This window comes from Mesoplodon densirostris, chromosome 4, assembly GCF_025265405.1.
Source record: "Mesoplodon densirostris isolate mMesDen1 chromosome 4, mMesDen1 primary haplotype, whole genome shotgun sequence".
NCBI lineage: Eukaryota > Metazoa > Chordata > Mammalia > Artiodactyla > Ziphiidae > Mesoplodon > Mesoplodon densirostris.
The window spans coordinates 36,757,815-36,776,642 of NC_082664.1; the positions used below are offsets into that span (position 1 = coordinate 36,757,815).

General features: G+C 40.5%; 1 protein-coding gene and 1 pseudogene across 3 annotated transcripts in view; one reads left to right on the plus strand and one right to left on the minus strand.

Moving 5' to 3' along the window:
- Window positions 1-18,828, minus strand: part of GPHN (gephyrin) — a 609,285-nt gene that overhangs the window by 471,005 nt on the left and 119,452 nt on the right. The window lies entirely within an intron of this gene.
- LOC132489096 (secretory carrier-associated membrane protein 4-like) lies at window positions 589-1,169 on the plus strand (annotated as a pseudogene).

The following is an 18,828-nucleotide window of genomic DNA, read 5'->3' on the forward strand; positions in this document are numbered from 1 at the left end:
AGAAGGGTGGAGGAGAGGGACAGATTGGGAGCTTGGGATTGACATGTACACACTGCTATATTCAGAACAGATAACCAACAAGGACCTACTGCAGAGCACAGGGAATGCTGCTCAATATTCTGTAATAACCTAAAGGGGGAAAGAATTTGAAAAAGAACAGATACATGTAAATGTATAACTGAAGAGCTTTGCTGTACACCTGAAACTAACACAACATTGTTAATCAACTATGCTCCAATATAAAATAAAAATTTTAAAACAACCCATTAAAGTGTACACTTTAAATGGATGAACTGTATGGTATATGATTTAGATCTCAATAAAGAATAAAGTTGTCTAGACATTAAAAAGATCCTTAGGAAAGGAGGATAATGCTTCTGTTCAGGCTCCCTACCTACTCCCCACTCCCTCCAAAAGAAAAAGTTAAAGTAAATTCACAAAGAATTAGAAGTGCAACAATTTCAGCAAGTCTTAATCTCTTCAGTGATAGCCAGATCAAATCTAAAACACTGGGCAGAGGCGGGGAAGGCGGGCCGGTTGCTAAGACTTGGTGAAGCGCAGCGCTTCCGCCCGTCTCATCAGGTGGCTGCAGGCTTCCGCCCCTGCCCTGTCTTCACAGCAGGAATGTCAGGAAAGGAGAACAACTTCCCCCCGCTGCCCAGGTTCATCCCCCTGAAGCCCTGCTTCTACCAGAACTTCTCTGACATCGAGATCCCTATCGAGCACCAGGTCCTGGTGAAGAGGATCTACCGCCTGTGGCTGTATCTGACAGCTCCTTCCATTTCATGGCGTTTTTCTTCATCTTCGGAGCCCAGCTCACCCTGACCGCCATCCAGGCTGTTGGCCTCTTGGAATGGGGCGCGTGTGGTTGGCTGGCTGCGACTGGGTTCTTCCAGACCAGTGTCGGGGCTGCCATGGTCATGCTGCTTCCGGTCATCATGTTCTCCATGTCGGCCGCCATGATGGCCATCACGATCATGAAGGTGCACAGCATCTACCGCGGGGCTCGCGGGAGCTTCCAGAAGGCGGAGACGGAGTGGAACACAGGCGCCTGGCGGAATCCACAGTCCCGAGAGGCCCAGTACAACAACTTCTCGGGGAACAGCCTGCCTGAGTACCCCACCGTGCCCAGCTACCCGGCCCCCGCCAGCGGCAGCCACTGGCCTTAGGGGGAGCCCGGCGGCCCCGCTGCCCACCCTCCACCGGCCCACCTGCCCCTCGCCATCCACTCCCGCCACCCTGGGTTTGGTGAGGCCCCTCCGCCAGCCAGGACAGCAGACCCAGGGGCTCTCGGGGACCCGCCCCTGCATTCACCTCACTCCCGAGAGCAGGGCTCCCTGCAAGCTCTGCCCAGAAGCTGTCCGGCCGCCGCTGTCCAGCAGAAGGACACCTGCTCTGGTCCTGAATGTGTTTAGTCACTGTGACGTCCACTGTGCTGCAGCCACACCCTCTCCCCTCGGGGTCTCGGGGGGCTGACCCGGGCCTTGCAGGTCAGAGGTGGGCCGGCTGCCCCCTTTCCAGAGCTGCTGACGCGGAGAAGGGCCCCGGCCCTGCGTCCACCCTTCCCGGCCTCCATCCTTGTGGTCGCCCTCGGCCCAGCTTCCAGTAAGAGGGAAAGAGGGAGGCCTTCCCAGCACCAGGTTCCGGTCCGTGGTGGGAGACGGAGGGGCTCGACAGTAGCCGGATCCTCCATGTGTTTGCCCTCTTGTGGACTTGCTGCCTCAGTGCCACGATCTGAGCTTCACCCCATCTGGCTGACTGGCTGGCTGTCCATCTGTCCATTGGCAGCTTGCCTCCAGTCCCCCAGCCCGTGGCCACGCTCATTCCGAGACGCTCTCATCCCCCGCGGAGGGGTCTTAGAGCTGGGACCCTCAGGCAGGACCTCATCAGATCTGAAACCTGGGACAAACTCGCTCTGCGGGGAAGGGGAGCCGCTGGTCTGTCCCCGACGGAAGCAGACGGGAAACCAGACGCATCTCCGCAAAGCGCGTGCCCCAGGCCAAGCACTGGGCCCAAGGCTCGTGGGTTGCCATCCACGCAGCCCTCCCGGGGCCGCGGGACCAGGAGGTGGAGTCCCTGAGGGGACAGAGGAGAGTGACAAGTCTGTGCCTTATTAGGAATCTGAACCCGCCCCTTCGCTCTGCTCTCCGGTCCTTCCAGCCCCTTCCTAGGCAAGCAGCCTGCACCTGTGTGAGTGCATGGGCCCCGGTCCAGGCTCCCGGGCGCCCTGGATGCTGCCCCTCAGCTCCTAGCCGCCCAGCCCTCGGGGCATGACGCCCTTCCTGTCGCACCAGCTTCCAGCCCTTCCCCACGCCCCCGCCTGCTTGCTTGGCTACTCATGCTGACCGCCCCGTGGTGCCCGAAGGCGGCCGCGAGAAAGCGCCCGGGTCTGGGACCCTAATGGGACGCTGAGATGGGAAACCTGGGTCCCGTCGCGTCCCCAAGGCCACCTCTCGTGATGGAGGCATGTGCCGTGCTCCCCGTGGGGCCGAGTCTCACGTGAGTGGGGCGCCACCAGTGACGGGCGATGAGCAGGCGTCAGCCAGCCCGGGATCGCCCACAGCACCCACCCCCACCCCGCTCCTCGCTGTGTGTTGTGGTTTTTGTTACGTGAGAATATCCTGGAAATAAAGATATCCTTTCTGCATCAAAAAAAAAAAAAAATCTAAAACGCTGTCTTCAGTTTTTCCATTACACTTTAAGGGAGGCACTGACAAACTATAGCTTGTTCTGAATGGCTTTCTCAAGTCTAATTATCCTGACTAAATCACTGGTCTAAATAAATCAATGAAATAACTAAATTTAAAAGTTATAAATAACATATATAACAAATTATCTAATTCTACCCTTTTGAGAATGTAATATACTTTATTAGGACACACAACTGACCTTTGGATTACATCTTTTTAGCAATATCTGACACCTTCCCAAACCACTGTCCTTTATAAAGGTATTCTGGAAACAGAAAGAGTAACCTGAAGTCCATTTTATTAAAAACTGTCCCCCAAATTATGGCAAGGACCATGCCTACTTTATTTACCATTATTTTCCAGGTCCTACCATATTAAATGACACATAGTATATACTCAATAAATATTCACTAGTTGTGTTTTAAGCACTTCTAAATCCTTGACTTAATGATAGAGGAGAAAAGAATGTTTTAAACTAAGTATTAAAAAGTACCCTATTTACATTTCATCTTTTTCTGCTAAAAAATGTCAAGACTTAATATCACTTTGCTTCCAATTTAAGTGAACTATAAAAGTTTGCACTCAATGCCAGGTGGCTAAGTGAAACTCTGACCAGTATATAAATGTCACTTCACCTCACAAAGTGCAACTCAAATATTCTTCCAGTCTGACTATGCTCTTAGTTATTTATAAAAGAGAGAAAGATAAGATACAACTTTACAGACCAAAAGAAAAATACTATCTTAACTTACTTTTTAAATTACTGTCTTTTAAGAAACAAGTTAAAGTAAGACTGAATTACTCAAATTATTTTTTCTCCTCTACAAAATTATGCTATGAGAGTTATTTTCAAAGTGAACTGTTCAGAAACAGATTAAATTTTGAAAATGCTTTCAGGGACCTTCTTCGATTTCATCAGGAAAAAATAGAATCCTTTGTTGGCGATACCTTCTCAGTATTCTAAACAGCAAGTACCTATAAATCAAAACCATGGGGATTAGTGAGGTCATCATATCCTTTTGCTCATGGAGTTAGGTCTCTCATTTATCTCATACACACTTAGAAAGATACTGAGGCTGCAGAAGGAACGAATGCTGATCAAAGTTTAAATACAGCTATTAGGTCACCAGAGAGTAGACTTTTGTATTGAACACCAATAAAGGGCTGAATGTTAGAACTGCCTGAAGAATGGGGAAAACGCAGGTTTTGCCAATGTATATTCACTATACATTCAGTCTGTTACTCTCTTACTCTTTCCATTACCCATTCTTTCATTTAGTCACTAAATCACATATTCATTCCTTCACTCAACTATTTAAGGAATATGTTTGGTTGGATCTATTGTGGTAGGTGGTAGCGATGTAAGATTAAACATGAACAGTCTCTGCCCTTAAGGAAGTTATAATCTATTGAGATATACAGACAGTACATACACAAACAATGATAATATAGTGTAAAAAGCTATGATAGAAGTTTAGGCAACATATAGGAGGAGCACACGGGAGATCACAGAGGACTCCAGGAAGGAAAAAATGCAAGCTCAACCAGCCTTCCTCCCTAAATGGATTACCCTAAATTTAAAATTTAGGCTTCCTTCTTAACGTTCATTTAATTTCTCTCGGAGAGTAAAAAAAGATTAGGGTAGTTAACATTTACCACAGTGACCAGATAGGAGTGGAAAGAAGGGGCAGCAAGGGCTAGTCTCCTTTAAACTGCTGCCCAATTTCCTAGTATTGTGGACATTTTCCCAGCTGGGTAAAGGTAATTTAATTCTCCTTACTCTCAAAGAATAGTATTTTAAAACTTTAAACTCTTAAAACATCAAGAAAAGAAATAAGTGGGTCTCTCCTAGCTTTTCTTTTGTCATTCTCTTCCTAATGTGGGCTGAGTCACAAGCAGGTGTTTCTTAGTAAACTCATTAGGGAAGCATACTTAGGCAGACTTTTGATTAGCAAGCTTCTTCACCTGCCTGTTTGTCTTCCCAACCAACAACCAACCATCTTCCACTGAAAAATCCAAAAGGAGTTCATATATAGGACTCAAGTGTCATTACTTGATTGAGGCTTTTCCTTTGCAGGTGTTAAATCTCACTTTCAATCTCACGTTTAGTCTCTGCAGATACCAACATAAACCATAACCAAAGGAAACAAAAATTCTGTTCCTCCTTCTCCTAATAAAAATTGAGAAAAACATATATACATAAAAGTTCATGGTGAGAGAACAATTAAATGATCAAAAGTCATATACCTACAAGCCATATAGAAAAAAATATTTTCAAACATTTTAATGTCAGTTCCTAGGTGGCCAGTGCTAAGATTTTACGCCATCATATTTTTAATAAACTCATCAATACAAACTAAAACCAAATGTGAAGTCATTATGCTGTAGATCTTAAACTTACACAGTGCTGTGTATCAATGATATCTCAATAAAACTGGAAAAAAAATTTTTTTAATGTGAGAACAAAACCAAGAAAGTCAAAACTAAGGAGTAGAAAGAACACAATGCCTGGTTGTCAGGAGGCCCATCACCATGTAGTTTTAGGACCTTAGATAAATCACAACTCAGCTGAGCTTTAGGTTTCACATCTCTAAATTGACAGAACTAAACTAATTGAGTATGATTCTCATGCAGAAAAGGAAATTTCAATGTAGTGGGCAATAGACCATAAGATGATGGAAGGTGCAGATGGAAACTAGCCAACTCCCAGCAAAAAGCAGGATATACAGTCATACAACACAAGGATACAAATTTTGCTAACAACCTGAACTAGTTTGGAGCAATCTTCCCTAGTCAAGCCTCCAGATGAAAATGCAATCCCCAGCTAACACTCAGATTGCAATCTTGGGAGATACTGAGCAAAGGGACCAGTTAAACTGTGCCCAAAATCCTGACTGTGAGATAATAAACATGTGTTGTTCTAAGAAAGTTTGTGGTAATCTGTTACATGGCAATATAAAACTAATATAAGTAGACAATGCAATCATTCATTTTTTCACTCTGACCATCAGTGTCAGATGTATCAATGTGTTCTTGATAAATGAAATACATGGATATCAAAACTTTGTTTTAATCACTAGTTTTAATCTCATAGACTCTCATTGATCTTCAGCCAAACTGAGTTTCTAAAAAGTGTAACATACCCCTGGAGTTTCTATTCATTCTCATCATCAATCATTCTCTCCCTCTCTCTCTGTTATTCCTTCTTTCCTCCCTCCCTTCCTCCTTCCCTGCTTTTTTTTTTCCTTAACAAAAGCTTCATTTCAAGGATCACCTCTTTTAAAAATACTTTGTCGGTGCTCCCATTAAACTTTTATATGCCTCTATAATAATATTCCTCGGTTAAGGTATTACAATGGAAAGGGGAATGAGAATCTTTGACTCTTTTTCCCTTTCTGACTGATAGCGGTAAAGTTTCTCTTTTTAAGAAAGAAGAGGGGGACGAGGGGAAGATGGCGGAAGAGTAAGACGCTGAGATCATCTTCCTCCCCACAGATACACCAGAAATACATCTACACGTGGAACAACTCTTACAGAACACCTACTGAATGCTGGCAGAAGACCTCAGACCTCCCAAAAGGCAAGAAACTCCCCACGTACCTGGGTAGGGCAAAAGAAAAAAGAATAAACAGAGACGAAAGGATAAGGACAGGACCTGCACCAGTGGGAGGGAGCTGTGAAGGAGGAAAGGTTTCCACACACTAGGAAGGCCCTTCGCGGGCGGAGACTGCGGGAGCAGAGGGGGAAAGCTTCGGAGCCTCAGAGGAGAGCACAGCAACGGGTGCGGAGGGCAAAGCGGAGAGATTCCCGCACAGAGGATCGGGGCCGACCAGTACTCACCAGCCCGAGAGGCTTGTCTGCTCACCCGCCGGGGCAGGCGGGGCTGGGAGCTGAGGCTCGGGCTTCGGTCAGAGCGCAGGGAGAGGACTGGCGGCGTGAACACAGCCTGCAGGGGGATAGAACACCACGGCTAGCCAGGAGGGAGTCCGGGGGAAAGTCTGGAGCTGCCGAAGAGGCAAGAGACTTTTTCTTCCCTCTTTGTTTCCTGATGCGCAAGGAGAGGGTATTCAGAGCGCTGCTTAAAGGAGCTCGAGAGACGGGCACGAGCCGTGGCTAAAAGCGTGGACCCCAGAGACAAGCATGAGACGCTAAGGCTGCTGCCGCCGCCACCAAGAAGCCTGTGTGTAAGCACAGATCACTATCTACAACCCCTTCCGGGAGCCTGTGCGGCCCGCCACTGCCAGGGTTCCGGGATCCAGGGACAACTTCCCCGGGAAAAGGCATGGCGCGCCTCAGGCTGGTGCAAAGTCATGTGGGCCTCTACCTCTGCAGGCTCGCCCCACACTCCGTACCCCTCCCTCCCCCTGGCCTGAGTGAGTCAGAGTCCCCGAAGCAGCTGCTCCTTTAACCCCTTCCTGTCTGAGCGAAGAACAGACGCCCTCCGGCGACCTACACTCAGAGGCAGGGCCAAATCCAAAGCTGAGCCCCAGAAGCTGTGCGAACAAAGAAGAGAAAGGGAAATCTCTCCCAGCAGCCTGAGAAGCAGCAGATTAAAGCTCCACAATAAACTTGATGTACCCTGCATCTGTGGAATACATGAATAGACAACCAATCATCCCAAATTGAGGAGGTGGACTTTGAGAGCGAGATTTATGATTTTTTCCCCTTTTCCTCTTTTTGTGAGTGTGTATGTGTATGCTTCTGTGTGAGATTTTGTCTGTATAGCTTTGCTTTCACCATTTTTTTTTTTTTTTTTTTTTTTTTTTTTTTTGCGGTATACGGGCCTCCCACTGTCGTGGCCTCTCCTGCTGCGGAGCACAGGCTCCGGACGTGCAGGCCCAGCGGCCATGGCTTACGGGTCTAGCCGCTGAGCGGCATGTGGGATCCTCCCGGACCGGGGCACGAACCTGCGTCTCCTGCATCGGCAGGCAGACTCTCAACCACTGCGCCACCAGGGAAGCCCTGCTTTCACCATTTGTCCTAGGGTTCTATCCATCCTCTTTTTTTTTCCTTAATTATTTTTTATTTTAATAACTTTATTTTATTTTATCTTACTTTATTTTACTTTATCTTCTTTCTATTTTCCCTTGCTTCCTTCCTCCCCCACTCCTTTCTTTCTTTCTTTCAACGTCTACTAATTCTTTCTTTCTACTTTTTCTCCCTTCTATGCTGAGCCGTGTGAATGAAAGGCTCTTGGTGCTGCAGCCAGGAGTCAGTGCTGTGCCTCTGAGGTGGGAGAGCCAATTTCAGGACACTGGTCCACAAGAGACCTCCCAGCTCCACATAATATCAAACGGCAAAAATCTCCCAGAGATCTCCATATCAACACCAGCACACAGCTTCACTCAACAACCAGAAAGCTACAGTGCTGGACACCCTATGCCAAACAACTAGCAAGACAGGAACACAACGCCACCCATTAGCAAAGAGGCTGCCTCAAATCATAAAAAGTCCGCAAACACCCCAAAACACACCACCAGACGTGGACCTGCCCAACAGAAAGACAAGATCCAGCCTCATCCACCAGAACACAGGCAGTAGTCCCCTCCACCAGGAAGCCTACACAACTCACTGAAAGAACCTTATCCACTAGGGACAGACATCAAAAACACCGGGAACTACAAACCTGCAGCCTGCGAAAAGGAGACCCCAAACACAGTAAGATAAGCAAAATGAGAAGACAGAAAAACACACAGCAGGAGAAAGAGCAAGATAAAAACCCAGCAGACCTAACAAATGAAGAGGAAATAGGCAGTCTACCTGAAAAAGACTTCAGAAAAATGATAGTAAAGATGATCCAAATTTTGGAAATAGAATAGACAAAATGCAAGAAACATTTAACAAGGACCTAGAAGAACTAGAGGTGAAACAAGCAACAATGAACAACACAATAAATGAAATTGAAAATACTCTAGATGGGATCAATAGCAGAATAACTGAGGCAGAAGACCGGATAAGTGACCTGCAAGATAAAATAGTGGAAATAACTACTGCAGAGCAGAATAAAGAAAAAAGAATAAAAAGAACTGAGGAAAGTCTCAGAAACCTCTGGGACAACATTAAACGCACCAACATTCGAATTATAGGGGTTCCAGAAGAAGAAGAGAAAAAGAAAGGGACTGAGAAAATATTTGAAGAGATTATAGTTGAAAACTTCCCTAATATGGGAAAGGAAATAGTTAATCAAGTCCAGGAAGGACAGAGAGTCCCATACAGGTTAAATCCAAGGAGAGATACACCAAGACACATATTAATCAAACTGTCAAAAATTAAATACAAAGAAAACATATTAAAAGCAGCAAGGGAAAAACAACAAATAACACACAAGGGAATCCCCATCAGGTTAACAGCTGATCTCTCAGCAGAAACTCTACAAGCCGAAGGGAGTGGGAGGACATAATTAAAGTGATGAAGGAGAGAAACCTGCAACCAAGATTACTCTACCCAGCAAGGATCTCATTCAGATTTGATGGAGAAATTAAAACCTTTACAGACAAGCAAAAGCTGAGAGAGTTCAGCACCACCAAACCAGCTTTACAACAAATGCTAAAGGAACTTCTCTAGGCAAAAAACACAAAACAAGGAAAAGACCTACAATAACAAACCCAAAACAATTAAGAAAATGGGAATAGGAACATACATATCGATAATTACCTTAAATGTAAATGGATTAAATGCTCCCACCAAAAGACACAGATTGGCTGAATGGATACAAAAACAAGACCCATATATATGCTGTCTACAAGAGACACACTTCAGACCTCGAGACACATACAGATTGAAAGTAAGGGGATGGAAAAAGATATTACATACAAATGGAAACCAAAAGCTGCAGTAGCAATTCTCATATCAGACAAAATAGACTTTAAAATAAGACTATTAGAAGAGACAAAGAAGGACACTACATAATGATCAAGGGGTCGATCCTAGAAGAAGATATAACAATTGTAAATATTTATGCACCCAACATAGGAGCACCTCAATAGATAAGACAAATACTAACAGCCATAAAAGGGGAAATCAACAGTAACACATTCATAGTAGGGGACTTTAACACCCCACTTTCACCAATGGACAGATCAACCAAAATGAAAATAAATAAGGAAACACAAGCTTTAAATGATACATTAAACAAGATGGACTTAATTGATATTTACAGGACATTCCATCCAAAAACAACAGAATACATATTTTTCTAAAGTGCTCATGGAACATTCTCCAGGATAAATCATATCTTGGGTCACAAATCAAGCCTTGGTAAATTTAAGAAAATTGAAATTGTTATCAGCTAACTTTTCCGAGCACAACACTATGAGACTAGATATCAATTACAGGAAAAGATCTGTAAAAAATACAAACACATGGAGGCTAAACAATACACTACTTAATAACAAAGTGGTCACTGAAGAAATCAAAGAGGAAATAAAAAAATACGTAGAAACAAATGACAATGGAGACACCACGACCCAAAACCTATGGGATGCAGCAAAAGCAGTTCTAAGAGGGAAGTTTGAGCAATACAATCCAACCTTAAGAAACAGGAAACATCTCGAGCAAACAACCTGACCCTCCAACTAAAGCAATTAGAGAAAGAAGAACAAAAAACCCCCAAAGCTAGCAGAAAGAAAGAAATCATAAAGATCAGATCAGAAATAAATGAAAAAGAAATGAAGGAAACGATAGCAAAGATCAATAAAACTAAAAGCTGGTTCTTTGAGAAGATACACAAAATAGACAAACCATTATCCAGACTCATCAAGAAAAAAAGGGAGAAGACTCAAATCAATAGAATTAGAAATGAAAAAGGAGAAGTAACAACTGACACTTCAGAAATACAAAAGATCATGAGAGATTACTACAAGCAACTCTATGCCAATAAAATGGACAACCTGGAAGAAATGGACAAATTCTTAGAAATGCACAACCTGCCAAGACTGAATCAGGAAGAAATAGAAAATATGAACAGACCAATCACAAGCACTGAAATTGAAACTGTGATTAAAAATCTTCCAACAAACAAAAGCCCAGGACCAGATGGCTTCACAGGCGAATTCTATCAAACATTTAGAGAAGAGCTAACACCTATCCTTCTCAAACTCTTCCAAAATATAGCAGAGGCAGGAACACTCCCAAACTCATTCTATGAGGCCACCATCACCCTCATACCAAAACCAGACAAGGATGTCACAAAGAAAGAAAACTACAGGCCAATATCACTGATGGACATAGATGCAAAAATCCTCAACAAAATACTAGCAAACAGAATCCAACAGCACATTAAAAGGATCATACACCATGATCAAGTGGGGTTTATTCCAGGAATGCAAGGATTCTTCAATATATGCAAATCAATCAACGTGATACACCATATTAACAAACTGAAGGAGAAAACCCGTATCATCATCTCAAAAGATGCAGAGAAAGCTTTCAACAAAATTCAACACCCTTTTATGATAAAAACCCTGCAGAAAGTAGGCATAGAGGGAACTTTCCTCAACATAATAAAGGCCATATATGACAAACCCACAGCCAACATCGTCCGCAATGGTGAAGAACTGAAACCATTTCCACTAAGATCAGGAACAAAGACAAGGTTGCCCACTCTCACCACTCTTATTCAACATAGTTTTGGAAGTTTTAGCCACAGCAATCAGAAAACAAAAGGAAATAAAAGGAATCCAAATAGGAAAAGAAGAAGTAAAGCTGTCACTGTCTGCAGATGACATGATACTATACATAGAAAATCCTAAAGATGCTACCAGAAAACTACTAGAGCTAATCAATGAATTTGGAAAAGTAGCAGGATACAAAATCAATGCACAGAAATCTCTGGCATTCCTATACACTAATGATGAAAAATCTGAAAGTGAAATCAAGAAAACACTCCTATTTACCATTGCAACAAAAAGAATACAATATCTAGGAAGAAACCTACCTAAGGAGACAAAAGACCTGTATGCAGAAAATTTTAAGACACTGATGAAAGAAATTAAAGATGATACTAATAGATGGAGATATATACCATGTTCTTGGAAGAATCAACATTGTGAAAATGACTCTACTACCCAAAGCAATCTACAGATTCAATGCAATCCCTATCAAACTACCACTGGCATTTTTCACAGAACCAGAACAAAAAATTTCACAATTCGTATGGATACACAAAAGACCCAATCTTGAGAACAAAAAACGGAGCTGGAGGAATCAGGCTCCCTGACTTCAGACTATACTACAAAGGTACAGTAATCAAGACAGTATGGTACTGGCACAAAAACAGAAAGATAGATCAATGGAACGGGTTAGATTGCCCAGAGATAAACCCACGCACATATGGTCACTTTTTCTTTGATAAAGGAGGCAGGAATGTACAGTGGAGAGAGGACAGCCTCTTCAATAAATGGTGCTGGGAAAACTGGACAGGGACATGTAAAAGTATGAGATTAGATCACTCCCTAACACCATACACAAAAATAAGCTCAAAATGGATTACTGACCTAAATGTAAGGCCAGACACTATCAAACTCTTAGAAGAAAACATAGGCAGAACACTCTATGACATAAATCACAGCAAGATCCTTTTTGACCCACCTCCTAGAGAAATGGAAATAAAAACAAAAATAAACAAATGGGACCTAATGAAACTTCAAAGCTTTTGCATAGCAAAGGAAACCATAAACAAGATCAAAAGACAACCCTCAGAATGGGAGAAAATATTTGCAAATGAAGCAACCGACAAAGGATTAATCTCCAAAATTTATAAGCAGCTCATGCAGCTCAATAACAAAAAAACAAACAACCCAATCCAAAAATGGGCAGAAGACCTAAATAGACATTTCTCCACAGAAGATATACAGACTGTCAACAAACACATGAAAGAATGCTCAACATCATTAATCATTAGAGAAATGCAAATCAAAACTACAATGAGATATCATCTCACACCAGTCAGAATGGCCATCATCAAAAAAATCTAGAAACAATAAATGCTGGAGAGGGTGTGGAAAAAAGGGAACACTCTTGCACTGCTGGTGGGAATGTGAATTGGTACAGCTGCTATGGAGAACAGTATGGAGGTTCCTTAAAAAACTACAAATAGAACTACCATATGACCTAGCAATCCCACTACTCGGCATATACCCTGAGAAAACCGTAATTCAAAAAGAGTCATGGGGCCTCCCTGGTGGCGCAGTGGTTAAGAGTCCGCCTGCCGATGCAGGGGATACGGGTTCGTGCCCCGGTCTGGGAGGATCCCATATGCCGCGGAGCGGCTGGGCCCGTGAGCCATGGCCGCTGGGCCTGCGCATCCGGAGCCTGTGCTCCGCAACGGGAGAGGCCACAACAGTGAGAGGCCCGCATACCGCAAAAAGAAAAAAAAAAAAAAAAAAAAAGAGTCATGTACCACAATGTTCATTGCAGCTCTATTTACAATAGCCCAGAGAAGGAAACAACCTAAGTGTCCATCATCGGATGAATGGATAAAGAAGATGTGGCACATATGTACAACGGAATATGACTTAGCCATAAAAAGAAACGAAATTGAGTTATTTGTAGTGATGTGGATAGACCTAGAGTCTGTCATACAGAGTGAAGTAACTCAGAAAGAGAAAGACAGATACCGTATGGTAACACATATATATGGAATTTAAGAAAAAAAATGTCATGAAGAACCTAGGGGTAAGACAGGAATAAAGACACAGACCTACTAGATAATGGACTTGAGGATATGGGGAGGGGGAAGGGTAAGCTGTGACAAAGTGAGAGAGGCATGGACATATATACACTACCAAACGTAAGGTAGATAGCTAGTGGGAAGCAGCTGCACAGCACAGGGAGATCAGCTAGGTGCTTTGTGACCGCCTGAAGGGGTGGGATAGGGAGGGTGGGAGGGAGAGACATGCAAGAGGGAAGAGATATGGGAACATATGTATATGTATAACTGATTCACTTTGTTATAAAGCAGAAGCTAACACACCATTGTAAAGCAATTATACTCCAATAAAGGTGTAAAAAATAAATAAATTAATTAAATAAATAAAATAAAAAGAAAGAAGTATGGAAAGACAGAAATAATCTGTTATTATTCCACCTGCTGTCTAGCCAGTTGTAATTAAAGTAATAAGTTCATCTGAGTCATTTCACATTTGTGTGTGTACTACATAAACAGTCAATAATATCAGGAAATAGGGAACAACTATTATCAATTAATTGAACTATGCAGTCCTTTAAAATTATTATAGCTATTACTACCAATACCTATCTAATTGAGATGATATGCAAAGGCAAGCAAAATGTTCTGTTTTAAAATAATAATAATTCTTGACAATGTATACATTTGTCCTTAAATTAACAGCTGAGACTGAATACACTAGACATCTCTTAGTTTTATCACTTTTTCTGGGACTATCTTCTCTCTCATTTAATTAGGGTATTCCACCATTCTGACCACAGGCATCTGTCCCATGACTGGTAAGTCAAGATAGCCTATACCCCTGGCCACAGTGATTGGCTGAGGTTTGGACACACAACCAGATTAACAAAATCAGAATTATTCCATGAGATTTTATGTTTTAGAGATGAAGTGAAGAGAGATCATGAAGCTAGAAGGAAGGGAATTAGAGTAAGGTATCAGCCATTTTGCCCGTTTTATGGAGAAAGCCTGACTGCCGTTAAGTGAGAATAAAGCCAAGAAGAACCAAAAGAGATGACGACGGAAAGTGAGAGAAACAAACCCAGTTGCACAAACTCTCTAATTCTCTTCTTTGAGCCTCCCACCCTTGATCTGGTTTCTGAAACTCTTTCTTGATTCCTTGAGAAGTACTCTTTAGTTACATATGCCAATCAAATCACAAACTAGCTTTTTAAGCTAGTTTGACTTAGGTGTCTGCACCCTGAAAATGAAAGAATCAACTAATTAAAACAATATATTATTTATTTCATTAAAAAATTCTAATACTGGATTGGTCATCTATATGCCTCAGGCAGACAACTCAGATATTATCCATCTTCACTCATCTGTTCCTTAATTACAAGAACAATGTCAATTAAACCTAATTGCTGAAGGATGTAAGATGAATATCTACTCGTGTTTTGATTAAATAAATTTTTAAACAAATGAACCCATAAAAACTGCATCATACATTCTCAGGAATGTACGGAATGATGGAAATGAGAGAAAGTCTTCTAAAAGTAAAGTATAATCCAAAGCCCTTGATTTGCAGTTCTGACATAGAGCACAGTACCATAATACCTTAGCAACAGCCTAGATTAAGCTGTACTGTCCAAATATATACTTTACAGTCTACTAACCATATAATCCAAAAAGGAAGCTGATTAAAAATGATAAAAACTTACAGTTAGAGATGTTACTACAGAGAAGTCAGCTTTGGTATCTGTCTTAGATTTAGCAGAACTATTGGCAGCAGAGCAAAATGAATGATCAATAATGTTTAAAATGCTGTCCTTGGAAAAATCATTTCCACATCAAATGAAATTTATCTTAAGAGAAACAAAGGATAACAATATAAAAACTCTTATATTTTGTTTAATAATTAAAAGTCTCTTGGGACTTCCCTGGTGGTGCAGTGGTTAATCATCTGCCTGCCAATGCAGGGGACATGGGTTCAAGCCCTGGTCCGGGAAGATCCCACATGCCACAGAACAACTAAGCCCGTACGCTACAACTAATAAGTCCATGCGCCACAACTACTGCAGCCTGTGTGCCTAGAGCCAGTGCTCCACAACAAGAGAAGCCACCGCAGTGAGAAGCCCATGCACCACAATGAAGAGTAGCTCTCGCTTGCCACAACTAGAGAACACCCGCATGCAGCAACAAAGATCCAATGCAGCCAAAAATAAAATAATTTTTTTAAAAAAGCTAAAGAGAAATATATTTTTAAATATATTAAAGGTCTCAAAGATACTCTAAAATTGAAATTTAATAAGCAAGCCATAACAAACATTAAAATTGAAATTTAATCAATAAGCTGTAAAAAAATTAACAAAAATCATCTACCTGCAGTATGAGATGAGAATGTACAGCTCTATGGAAAATAACCACTTCAAAAACCAGTTTATTTTCTGATGACTGGCATTTTTAAGAAATTCAGTTCACCACAGCAACCTGTCTTAACACCAGCAGATAAGTACAGGCTATATTTAGATATGATTGCTTTCCAGACAGCAATCCTGCCTTTCCTTCATATTTAATGTCATGATCCAAGGGACCAAAATATCATTCAATCAGATTGTAGTGTGAAGACAAGTATACATACTCAGGGGAATGAGGCTGTGTTTCAGGACGATGAAAAGAACAGCTTCCACCAAAGGTGGTAAAATTTGTAAAGAAGCACATAAAGGTAAATAAAATGTTCATGTCTAAGAAATTTACAATCAGATACAACTATTTTGTCCAATTTTATCTTTGTTCTTAAACATTAAATGCCATTATCAAACACTAATGATCTATACTATCAAAATACATTTCAACTAGCAGGTTTTTGTTATTATTTAATTAGTATGCTGCATTTCCAATCAGGCACCTTCTAACTAAAAAAGAAAATTTTTTTACCCAAAAGCAATCCTTTACAGATTAGGTATAACAAAGAGCAGTATTAATACAAGACGAGTAATACAATACATAACAAGGAAGATTAATTGATTAAAATGATATTGTTATGAAATTATCCTGGATGTATTTGTACTTTATAATCTTTGTAATGATAGTGAAAAGAATTTCTATTTTACTGAGTAACACAGTTTACTTCACAAGGTACCGAAGTATCATAATAATCAGAGAGAGTACCTTTTATTTTTCTTTACTCTCTAGATGAGCTGCCTCAAAATTATTAAAGATAAAAGAAGTGAAGTTCAATTAAAAATACCAAGAACATATCACCTCACACCTATTAGGATGGCTACTATATTAAAAAACAAAAACCAACAGAAAATGAGTGTTGGTGAGGAAGTGGAGAAATTGGAACACTTATGCACTGTTGGCAGGAATATAAAATGGTGCAATCACTATGGAAAACACTATGGAAGTTCTTCAAAAACTTAAAAACAGAATTACCATATGATACAGCAATTCCGCTTCTGGGTATATATCCAAAAGAATTGAAACCAGGGTCTCAAAGAGATATTTGCACATCCATGTTTAGAGCGGCATTATTCACAACAGCCAAAAGGTAGACGCAACTCAGTGCCCATCAATGGATGAATAAGTAAACAAACTGTGATATATATATATACATATATATATATATATAAAATGGAACATTATTCAGCCTTAATAAGGAAAGAAATTCTGACACATGCTAGAACTCCCTTGAAGCAATTGTGCTAACTGAAATAAACCAATCACAAAAAGACAAATATTGCATGATTCCACTTATGAGATTCCTAGAGTATTCCAAAGCTACTGAAACAGAAAGAACGGTAGTTGCCAGAGGCTGGGGGGAGGGGAAAATAGGGAGTTATTGTTTGATCGGTATAAAGTTACAGTTCTCCAAGATGAAAAACTCTAGGGATAGGCTGTGACAGTGTGTATATACTTAACATTACTGAACTGTACACTTATAAATGGTAAAATTGGTTAAAACGGTAAATTTTATGTTACGCTTATTTTACCACAATGAAAAAAAAAACACCAAGAATATTGACAAGAAGTATTTCCTCATCCATAATACAATTTATCCAGAATTTATAATTAAGATTTCTTCTATTTTATTGAATCATCCTTTCTTAAAAGTCACAAGAGGTCGTAATGTGGTAAAATCTTTTTCAAAATCTTAACATTACTGAAGCAATTGAAAATACATTCTGAGTAACAGAAAGAAAAACAACGAAGACTGACATAATTGTCATGTTTTGCAAAATTTTCAAGGAATATAAACCTTCCCTATTTGCCCTATAAAGAAAATTACTAATATCCTACATTATGAATTATATTTCTAGTATTCAGAGATGGACATTTCTTCTATGAATTAAACAATTCTTCCTCTGATTTACATATCACATATCTACGATGCACCAATTTTTAAGAGCTTTTGCAAATTAAACAAACAAGACATATCCATCTATACCCCCCCATACACACACACACACACAATCAACATCAACACAATGAGTAGCACAAACAGGTATTCAATTAGTCCTTTTCATTCTTATGTTACATTTCCTCTTTTGATTCTTAAACAGCTTTTAATAATTTCTATAAATGAATCTGAGTTCAAATAATTATCTCTGCTAAATAGTTTATAAATAAGCAATAACAAATCTAAAGCATAAATATGGTAATATGTTTTATCTTTCATCTTCAGCAAATAGACAATGGAAATTTGAAAGCATTTTTGAGAATTATCACTATAGAGAACACAACTGATATAACTTAAAGTATGCTATATACAGTATCTCTTTTTCATATAATAGTCATCTCTCCAGCATAGATAACAAGAAAAAGTAAAAATTTTTATGATTTAAATAGCACATAACCCTCCATTTAAAGAGAACAAAAATTAATTATATCATGTTAAGAGTTTCTTGTATGTATGAAAATTATGTATCACATTAGATACATTTCTAATATAACATCAAGTTAAATTTGACACTTTTCAATGTGCCATTGAAGACCACAACTAATACAAGAAGTCTCATAAAACAACTCAAATTGACAAATTATACATACAGCAGAGGAAATCATTCTTAAAATGTTTATAATCATAAATAGAAGATAAGTAATTAAAACTGTTAGTTGTTTATTTCAAAATTTAACACGCATGCAAATTACTAATTCAAACAAACCTTTAGGCACATTATTAGCAAAAAGTGAAAGTCAAGTTCCTATACTTGGTCTTGTATGTAACACCTACAACACTACGACAGAAACAAATATTCTTAGAGTAACTACCCAAAGAAGAGAGCTTGTCATGTATTCCCCTCACCACAAGTCAGATTCTGCTCTCATTATTACAACAAATCAAAAGTTAGTAACAAGATGAGAAAGTCTTGCTTAGGGATTCACAACTTTATTTCTTTTTCTCCTCCCATGGCATCCCTCCTTCATCATGTTCACACAATACAGCTCACTCAGTTCACTCAAGCCCAATAATTACTTTTACTACAATGGTTTTACTAAAAATCT